Genomic DNA, 10,306 nt, shown 5'->3' with positions numbered 1-10,306 from the left:
CAAAAGTGTGCCAAAACCCACAAACGTTGTGTTACGCGCGCTAAGATAAATACAAGCCTGATTGCTGAAAATGTATTCTATTTGAATAAGGTAAGTATCAACACCAAGGAAGTAATTCCTTTTATTATAAACTCATACTCTGACATTGCGCTAATATTGCTCGTGAATTGTTATTTAGTTTAAAAATATAATTTATATTACTTTTATTTTATTTTAATTCTATATAATAACTATTTTATATTTTATTAAAAAATTTCTTGTTTAGTTTCTAAGCAACCACAGTTACGTTTATATGTTTAATTCATATGTATTCTATATTTATCGATAATTTAATAAATGTTTTAAAAGACTATTCTGGTTTTCCACGCTCTCTTCAAAAATGTGAGTTCTTTTAATTCTTCCGCTTAATTATTCATTTTAAAGTAAAACAACTAGTTATACATATTATTATATTATAATGTATGTGTATTATATACTATTATTTTATAACATAAACATAGTTGAGTTATTGAATTAAACGTCAAATATTTTATTACCTAAAATTAAGTTAATCGTAAAATCTGATGTAGTATGAGATATTCTTTAGAAACTAACTATAAATATTCTTGAAGTAAAACAATACCATCTATAAATAGAACAATGAGAAATAGTAAACAAACTAAACACAACATGTTTATTTTAACAATATTTTTTATTTAGTTTAATCACTTAATAAACTTTACTTCTAATTATCATAGTATTTAATATAGAATATAGTTAACAATCTTTTAAAAAAAGTCTTAAATAAAGTTACAGGAGTAATTGTAATTAAAACACCAAAAAAATAGGTTTTAATAAAAAAAATACTTACATCAAGTTAAAACTTTATAAGGGATTAATTTTAAAATATCAAATTGATTGTAAATCAAGTGCAAATAGGTTTTTTAAACAAACCGAAGGGTTTATAAAGGCTTGTAAACGCTCTCAAACGCCTACGACCATACCACACTGAGCACACCCCATCTCGTCCGATCTGGGAAGTTAAGCAGTGTCGGGCGTGGTTAGTACTTAGATGGGTGACCGCTTGGGAATACCACGTGCCGTAGGCTTTTGCTTTTTGAATTCATCTTTTTTGTACTATTTTTCTTTCTGACCTATTTATACTTATTACTCGTTTATTTACATTTCTTTAACGCTTAAAGAAAAGTAAATTCTAGTTATTAGCAAATAAAAACTCAAGCCAATCAGATAACGTTATTTGCTGTTTAAACCAATTAGAGCGCTAAAAAGTGGTTTGACCAGTTTGAGATATCGAAAAAATAATGGCACCATCTTGTAGAGTACAATTTTCTGAGTTGAAATTAATACAATTAGTCTTTTATACTAAAACTTTAAAGTTTTTTTGTCCAAAAAACAAATAAAAGCGTGGCTACTTGAAAAATCAAACGAAAATAAATTTTGCACTTTTGTATTGTGAGTCATAATAAGTTATTTACTGTTACCAACAGATACTAGCAAAAGCTTTTTAAAGTTTTGTATTAACTTAATGTATTTGTAATTACTTTTACTTAATAGAAACTATTGAATTACGTTTACTTAGTTTACTTTTGTATGTGTATTAAATATATAGCAATTTTGTTTGAACTTAAATAAGGACTATTAAACTATTAAAAGAAAACTATCAAAGTTTACTAACTCAAAAGCTAAATCTTAGTTTTATTGTTATAAACATTTATGTTGTAATTTACTAATAACTAAATGAGTTTATTTTCAAACAAAAAGAATTAAATAATGTTATGTTATGTCAAGCCTACTATATGAGGTATATAGGTATATAAGGTATACAAGCTTATGTTTGAAAATTATAATAATAAAAATAAAAATAAATATTTAGTTGGTAAAATTTGTATGTTTTAATATGCTTGAAATTAGAGTTAGTATAGAAGTTTTTTTTTAAATATAATAAATATAATTTAGTTAACTGTTAGTTTTATACTTTAATAAAAGAAATATGGTTAACAAGTAAGTTAAAAAATGAAAGAAGCATAAAAAAACACACTAATTAACTGCTTATTCAATAGTTTGATTATTTAATTATTTTTCTGTTATATAGTTTAATCGTATTGTATAAAAATTACAGAGGTTTAAAGTAAGTTTGAATAAAAATAAAACAAAACATATAAAATAAGCATTAGTTCAAATACATAGTTTTTTTTTTCTAAGAAAATTTAATTCTTTAATAATAAGTAGTAATTTAAAATAAAAAATAATACAAATAAAGTTGTACAATATATATACAATAGTTTGTCAAACTAGGCAAACACTACTAGGCAAAAAACAAACTAGGCAAAAAACCTACAAAGTAGGCCACCACTACAATCCAATGTTCCAACTGGAAATTCAATGAGATCGTTACTGTACTTGTGATGAACGTTGATAATCCCCAAGATTGTAAGTCGAAGGCCTTACCCAACCTAACCAGCGCACTGGTTTTCTTACAACTGAATTAATCAACATTTAATATTGAATATAATCATTATTGATAGATAGAGGAATGTTGACAATCAACAACAGATTGTAGGTCAAAGGCATTACTCGACCCAAGTACCCACAACCTAGATTGAACAACATTTATTAGATAGATTTGTTTATTGATAGATAGAGGAATATTGTCAATCCACAACAGATTGTAAGTCAAAGGCATTACTCGACCCAAGTACCCACAACCTAGATTGAACAACATTTGTTAGATAGATTAGTTAGATAGATAAATAGTACAGTATAATCTCAAAGAATTTGAAGCCCGAACATTGAACGATAGTGGTGTTTCGTGACGACTAGCGGGATTCGATCTCTCAACCTTCTGCTTATGAGTCAGCTGATAAGACCACTGACCCACCGCGCCACGACAAAGATAAAGAAATATTTTGCTATATAAATAGGTTGATTTTTCAGTGAACTTCAAGTGTCAATTTTTCAGTGTCAATTACAGTGAACTTCAAGTAAGATATACAACAGTATATATATTTCCGAGTCTGACTTTGAGTACTTTTTATATATTATTAACAAGATTTTTTAGGAGTAATATCTGTTTAGTTCTTTAATATATCTTTAAAATAATAATATTTTTTAAGGTGTTTAAAACTTTTAGAAGCTGTATGTAATGTCTTTTTAGTTTAATAGTTCTTTAAATTAGTAAAAAAAAAATAAGCATGGTTGAGTTATCAAATTAAACAAAATAGAACGTCAAGTATTTAATTACTAAAATTAATTTATTAAAAAAAATCTCAGGTAATCTAAAATGTCAGGAATTATTTAAAAATAAATATAAATTTAAAACTTATTATATTGAAAAGATTGATGAATAATACTCTTGAATGTATGAAATGTTTGTATTTGTAATGCAATAACATAAATGGATAGATCAATGACAAATTGTAAACATATTGTATTATTTTATTTTACGATTTTATTTTATTTATTTAATAATTCAATAAACTTTACTTCTACTTGTCCTGGTCTTAGGTAATTTATAGATAACAATAATTTAAACAAACACTTTTGTACAGTTACAATACAGTTTTAGTACAGTTTGGGAGTAACTGTTGATTAAAAAAACAAAAAAAAAGTTAATTCAGGTTAAATTTTATAAGGAATAATTTTAAAATATCAAATCGATTGTAAATCAAGTGCAAATAGGTTTTTTAAACAAACCGAAGGGTTTATAAAGGCTTGTAAACGCTTTCAAACGCCTACGACCATACCACACTGAGCACACCCCATCTCGTCCGATCTGGGAAGTTAAGCAGTGTCGGGCGTGGTTAGTACTTAGATGGGTGACCGCTTGGGAATACCACGTGCCGTAGGCTTTTGCTTTTTGAATTCATCTTTTTTGTACTATTTTTCTTTCTGACCTATTTATACTTATTACTCGTTTATTTACATTTCTTTAACGCTTAAAAGAAAAGTAAATTCTAGTTATTAGCAAATAAAAACTCAAGCCAATCAGATAACGTTATTTGCTGTTTAAACCAATTAGAGCGCTAAAAAAGTGGTTTGACCAGTTTGAGATATCGAAAAAATAATGGCACCATCTTGTAGAGTACAATTTTCTGAGTTAAAATTAATACAATTAGTCTTTTATACTAAAACTTTAAAGTCTTTTTGTCCACAAACAAATAAAAGCGTGGCTACTTGAAAAATCAAACGAAAATAAATTTTGCACTTTTGTATTGTGAGTCATAATAAGTTATTTACTGTTACCAACAGATACTAGCAAAAGCTTTTTAAAGTTTTGTATTAACTTAATGTATTTGTACTTAGTTTAAATTAATAGAGTTTATTTGGTTTACTTTATTATGTGTATTGAATGTGCTAGTATCTAAAAATAAATACAACTAAAACAAAACAAACAAGGAGAGTACTTGAATAGAACCAACACAATTTACAGACCAGTTGTGGACTAAATTTAAAGAAATTCTGAATAGTGAATATGCAATTATTATTATAAGTTCAAAATTCACTTTAATTTAAATTAATGTATTTTGTAAATTGGTTTTATTTAATAGATAGTAGTGAATTACTTTATTTAATTTACTTTAGTATGTGTTGTATAACTTAATTTAAACCAGAAGCAAAACGGGATTATACTTTCAATAAACTACACAATTTACAGACCAGTTGTGTACTAAATAAAAAGCTATTGTGAATAGTGAATATGCAATTATTATTATAAGTTTATAAGTTCACAGTTTACAAAAGCTTTACAATTTAGTTATTATTTTGTTCATATTTGCATATCTAATTTATGAAAAGTTAGTGTTATGTGTTTTGGCTTTTTAATTTCTTTATTTGTACAACTGTTAGTTTTATATTCTAAAGAAACATTTTTAAATAAATATGTTTAACAAGTAACTTAAAAATAGAAGAAATATATTGTATATATTGAACTATTTATATTTATTCTAGCTATTTGCTTAGTGTATTTATTAATGTGATTATTTTATTTTGTTGTTTGTCTTATAGTTTAATCGTATTGTGTTGAATATATATAAACAAATACAGAGGTTTAAAGTAAGTTTAAATGAAAATAAAATAAGACATATAGTTGAAATATAAGTTTAAAAAAATATTTTTTTTTATTTCTTTGTTTGTTTGATTGTTTGTTTATTATATAATCGCGACGTTTCATTTTATTACTTTTAAGCATACTAAATATAATAATAGGTATAGTTAGAGGAAAAATTCAATTAGTTTCTAATGTAATAAAAAAGTTTATTTCCACAAATAAATAAATACCTGAAAAATCAAATGAAAAATAAATTTCGCACTCTTGTATTGTGAGTCATAATAGGTTATTTACTGTTACCAACAGATACAAGCGAAGGCTTTTTAAAGTTCTTGTATTTGTATTGTTATTTGTACTTAGTTTTATTAAAATGACAGTATTGATGGTTACGTTTATTAAGTATGTTTATTTAACGTTATGTAACTCAAGTAAAACCAGAAGCAAATAAGGAGACTACTTTCAATAAACTACACAATTTACATACCAATTGTATACTAAACTTAAAGCTATTCTATTCTATTTTATTCTTGATAGTTATTTTAAAGTTATTAAATTATACAAATGTATTTTGTAAAGTAGTTTTATAAAGTTACTATAGTTTATTTAACTTACTATAGTATGTGTTATATAACTTTAATTAAACTAGAAGCAAAAGGGAGACTACTTTAAATAAACTACACAATTTATTGTTATATATAACTCTAATAAAACCAGAAGCAAAAAGGGAGACTACTTTAAATGAACTACACAAATTAAAATTATATTATTATTTATAAATCAATCGTGTTGTGTTTCAAAATAAATTTTTCAAATAATGTTTTACAAGTATTTATCAGTTATTTAGTTTTCTTTTTATAGTTTAGCCGTATTGTTTTATTTATTTGTTATTATCTTTATTTAATTGTTTGCTTATTATATTTATCGCCATGTGCTTAAAAAATAAAACAACTATATAGATTTAAAAAGTAAGTTTAAATAAAAATAAAATGAAACATATAAAATAAGTTTATGATTTTTTTTTCATTATTATTATTTTTATTTCATTGTTTGTTTATTATATCTATCGCGATGTGCTTAAAAAATAAAACAACTATAAAGGTTTAAAAAGTAATTTTAAATAAAGATAAAATGAAACATATAAAATAAGCTTATGTTTGATTTTTTATTTTATTTTTATTTAATTGTTTGCTTATTATATTTATCGCGATGTGCTTAAAAGAATAGAACAAATACAAAGGTTTAAGTTGTAAGTTTTAAATAAAATAAAATGAAACATACAAAATAAGCTTATGATTTATTATTATTATTATTATTATTATTTTTATTTCATTGTTTGTTTATTATATCTATCGCGATGTGCTTAAAAAATAAAACAATTATAAAGGTTTAAAAGGAAGTTTAAATAAAGATAAAATGAAACATATAAAATAAGCTTTTGTTTGATTTTTTTATTTTATTTTTATTTATTTTTATTTAATTGTTTGTTTATTATATTTATCGCGATCTGCTTAAAAAAATAAAACGAGTATTAAGGTTTGAAAGGTAAGTTTAAATAAAAATAAAATGAAACATATAAAATAAGCATATGTTTTTTTTTTTTTTTTTTATTATTATTATTATTTTCATTCAATTTTTTGTTTATTATATTTATCGCAATGTGCTTAAAACGATAAAACAAGTATAAAGATTTAAAAAGTAAGTTTAAATAAAAAATAATACAAATAAAGTTTATTTATAATAAACAAACATATTTAAAACATTAAAAAAAGTAGTTTATATATATTATTTTTTATTTATTTCTTTTAAACATATTAAATAAAGTATAAAAAAAGTATTAAAACATTTAAACGTAGCATAAATAAGCTTAAAACATTAAAATAATTGAAAAGAAACAAACAAATTGAAAAAAATCGGCAAAAAAAGTTCAACAGCAACATTTGAGCATCATACACGTATGCATTACTTTACACTAGTGAGAGAGACGTGTTTGTGCGTTCGGTCGACTTGGCGAGAAAGCGGGCTTAAAGCATTACTGTTTAGCACCCGAGGCGCGGCTATTGCAGCGGCGGCGAACGTGCTATGTAAACGCATTGGAGCAGCGTATGAAAAACTACAAGCGTCCAGCGGCGGTAGGCTTATAGCTTTGCGAAGTCGTCGAGACGAGTAGCCGACGCAGGCAGGCACGGCTCGAGGCGGGTAACTGCAGCAGACAGATGGCGTGTTGCTGCTGACGAGTTAACCGGCAGAAGGCAAACGGTTGGTCGGGAGAAAGAACAGTCAGTTGTATAGCTGCATGCTGCAGTCGACGCGGGCTGGCGCTTTAAACAGCAAAAGGCCGGCGCCGACTTTCAGTAACGTTCGCAAGGCTTTTAAGCCGAGTGATAGAAAAGGTCTGTATTTATACAGTAAAAACGCTCAGTCGAGCAACGGGTTTAAACGCCCTCGGATAGTTATCTGGTTGATCCTGCCAGTAGTCATATGCTTGTCTCAAAGATTAAGCCATGCAAGTGTAAGTACGAGCTCACGTACAGTGAAACTGCGAATGGCTCATTAAATCAGTTATGGTTCATTTGATTGTACGCTTTTACATGGATAACTGTGGCAATTCTAGAGCTAATACATGCGTAAAGCGCCGAACTGACGTGAGGCGCGCATTTATCAGACCAAAACTAACCGGCTTTCGGGTCGTTACAATGGTGACTCTGGATAAGCTTGCGGATCGCACGGCCTAGTGCTGGCGACATCTCATTAAAGCAACTGCCCTATCAACTATCGTCGGTACGGTATCGGCCTACCGAGGTTGTAACGGGTGACGGAGAATCAGGGTTCGATTCCGGAGAGGGAGCCTGAGAAACGGCTACCACATCCAAGGAAGGCAGCAGGCGCGCAAATTACCCATTCCCGGCTCGGGGAGGTAGTGACGAAAAATAACAATGCAGACCTCGTACGAGGTCCTGCAATTGGAATGAGTACACTTTAAACTTTTTAACGAGTATCCATTGGAGGGCAAGTCTGGTGCCAGCAGCCGCGGTAATTCCAGCTCCAAAAGTGTATATTTAAGTTGTTGCGGTTGAAAAGCTCGTAGTTGGATATAGGGACGGCGAGGTTGGTCGGTCGAAAGGCTAGCACTGGCCTCGTTGTTCTTGTTGGTCGGTGCCTTCGCGGTGCTCTTAACTGAGTGTTGCGGTGGTCCGGCAAGTTTACCTTGAAAAAATTAGAGTGTTCAAAGCAGGCTTTACGCTTGTATAATGTTGCATGGAATAATGGAATAGGACCTCGGTTCTATTTTGTTGGTTTTCGGAGCACGAGGTAATGATTAATAGGAACGGACGGGGGCATCCGTACTGTGCCGTTAGAGGTGAAATTCTTGGATCGGCGCAAGACGAACGACTGCGAAAGCATTTGCCAAGAATGTTTTCTTTAATCAAGAGCGAAAGTCAGAGGTTCGAAGACGATCAGATACCGTCCTAGTTCTGACCTTAAACGATGCCGACTAGCGATCGGGCAGTGTCGAACTTAAGAACTGTCCGGCAGCTTCCGGGAAACCAAAGTCTTTGGGTTCCGGGGGAAGTATGGTTGCAAAGCTGAAACTTAAAGGAATTGACGGAAGGGCACCACCAGGAGTGGAGCCTGCGGCTTAATTTGACTCAACACGGGAAATCTCACCCGGCCCGGACACAGCGAGGATTGACAGATTGAGAGCTCTTTCTTGATTCTGTGGGTGGTGGTGCATGGCCGTTCTTAGTTGGTGGAGCGATTTGTCTGGTTAATTCCGATAACGAACGAGACTCTTACTTGCTAAATAGCTGCTCGACCCATTGGGTCGGAGACAACTTCTTAGAGGGACTAGTGGCGTTTAGCCACACGAGATTGAGCAATAACAGGTCTGTGATGCCCTTAGATGTTCGGGGCCGCACGCGCGCTACACTGACCGGATCATCGTGTGTTCCCTAGGCCGAAAGGTCCGGGTAATCCGTTGAACCCCGGTCGTGCTAGGGATAGGGACTTGCAATTGTTTCCCTTGAACGAGGAATTCCCAGTAAGCGCGAGTCATTAGCTTGCGTTGATTACGTCCCTGCCCTTTGTACACACCGCCCGTCGCTACTACCGATTGAATGGTTTAGTGAGGTCCTCCGATTGAGCCTGGTACGTGCGGCAACGCACTCGCCGGTGTTCGAAAAGACGATCGAACTTGATCATTTAGAGGAAGTAAAAGTCGTAACAAGGTTTCCGTAGGTGAACCTGCGGAAGGATCATTAACGAATCGAAATTTGATTTCAAGCGACGTCTCTTCTTCGAAGGGACCGAGCCCTGTAACTGTTATAGTTCGGTCGCGTTGCTTCCTGACAGCGGGAGTAATAATTCAGCACGCAAGTGCTGGCGCGGCCGCTTCTTTTTGAACACGATTTTTTGGTTGCATTGAGATTGATTAACACGAGAGATCTCTTAGCGGTGGATCACTCGGCTCGAGCGTCGATGAAGGACGGAGCTAGCTCCGAGAAGTAATGTGAATTGCAGGACACATTGAGCATCGATATTCTGAACGCGTATTGCGGCCTCGGGTAATCCTGGGGCCACGTCCGTCTCAGGGTCTTTAACACACCGATCCTTTCATTAGTTTGAAAGTGCCTGCGACTCGTTTCTGTATTAAGGAGCGTGTCGTCAAAGACAGCTGGTCTGGCGATTTCACAGCTGAAGCGTGAGCAGCCTGCTGGCCTCGGGTGAGGTAGCAACGACGGTAGGTGCTCGAGAATAAGTTAAGTGACTTCAAAAGGCCGACGTACAAAGCGCATGTACTTTTATAGTACATCACTTTTGACCTGAGATCGGGCGGGACGACCCGCTGAACTTAAGCATATCACTAAGCGGAGGAAAAGAAACTAACAAGGATTCCCCTAGTAACGGCGAGTGAAGCGGGATAAGCCCAGCGCTAAATCCGAGCCTTTTTGGAGGGCGAGGAAATGTAGCGTATGGAATTCAGCATGCGGCGAACCAACGACTGCCCACGTTCTTCTGATCGAGGCCTTTTCCCAGAGCGGGTGTTAGGCCCTTGGCGGCGGTCGTAATTCGTCCTAGCGGTTTTCCCGGAGTCGGGTTGTTTGGAAATGCAGCCCTAAGCGGGTGGTAAACTCCATCTAAGGCTAAATACTGGCTCGAGACCGATAGCGAACAAGTACCGTGAGGGAAAGTTGAAAAGCACTTTGAAGAGAGAGTTAAAGAGTACGTGAAACCGCTTGGAGGCAAACGGAGGCGCCCATC

The 10,306-nt window shown here is 32.3% G+C and overlaps 5 non-coding genes across 5 annotated transcripts in view; all 5 read left to right on the top strand.

Annotated features, from left to right (window-relative positions):
* Positions 1–969: 969 nt before the first annotated feature.
* LOC145847281 (5S ribosomal RNA) lies at positions 970–1,088 on the top strand. The gene has a single exon (XR_014371197.1). It is a non-coding gene; the product is annotated as a 5S ribosomal RNA (ribosomal RNA).
* A 2,641-nt stretch (positions 1,089–3,729) lies between these two features.
* Positions 3,730–3,848, top strand: LOC145847298 (5S ribosomal RNA). The gene has a single exon (XR_014371213.1). It is a non-coding gene; the product is annotated as a 5S ribosomal RNA (ribosomal RNA).
* A 3,650-nt stretch (positions 3,849–7,498) lies between these two features.
* Positions 7,499–9,306, top strand: LOC145847292 (small subunit ribosomal RNA). The gene has a single exon (XR_014371208.1). It is a non-coding gene; the product is annotated as a small subunit ribosomal RNA (ribosomal RNA).
* A 182-nt stretch (positions 9,307–9,488) lies between these two features.
* Positions 9,489–9,641, top strand: LOC145847284 (5.8S ribosomal RNA). The gene has a single exon (XR_014371200.1). It is a non-coding gene; the product is annotated as a 5.8S ribosomal RNA (ribosomal RNA).
* A 222-nt stretch (positions 9,642–9,863) lies between these two features.
* The window catches only part of LOC145847293 (large subunit ribosomal RNA), a 3,631-nt gene continuing 3,188 nt past the window's right edge, over positions 9,864–10,306 (top strand). The window contains exon 1 of the ribosomal RNA XR_014371209.1: positions 9,864–10,306. This exon is cut by the window's right edge and continues 3,188 nt beyond it. This is a non-coding gene — a ribosomal RNA (large subunit ribosomal RNA).

Source organism: Thalia democratica, unplaced genomic scaffold, assembly GCF_965202585.1.
Source record: "Thalia democratica unplaced genomic scaffold, ktThaDemo2.hap1.1 HAP1_SCAFFOLD_869, whole genome shotgun sequence".
NCBI lineage: Eukaryota > Metazoa > Chordata > Thaliacea > Salpida > Salpidae > Thalia > Thalia democratica.
The sequence above is the reverse complement of the archived record's forward strand: the minus strand, read 5'-3'. Positions and strand labels throughout refer to the sequence as shown.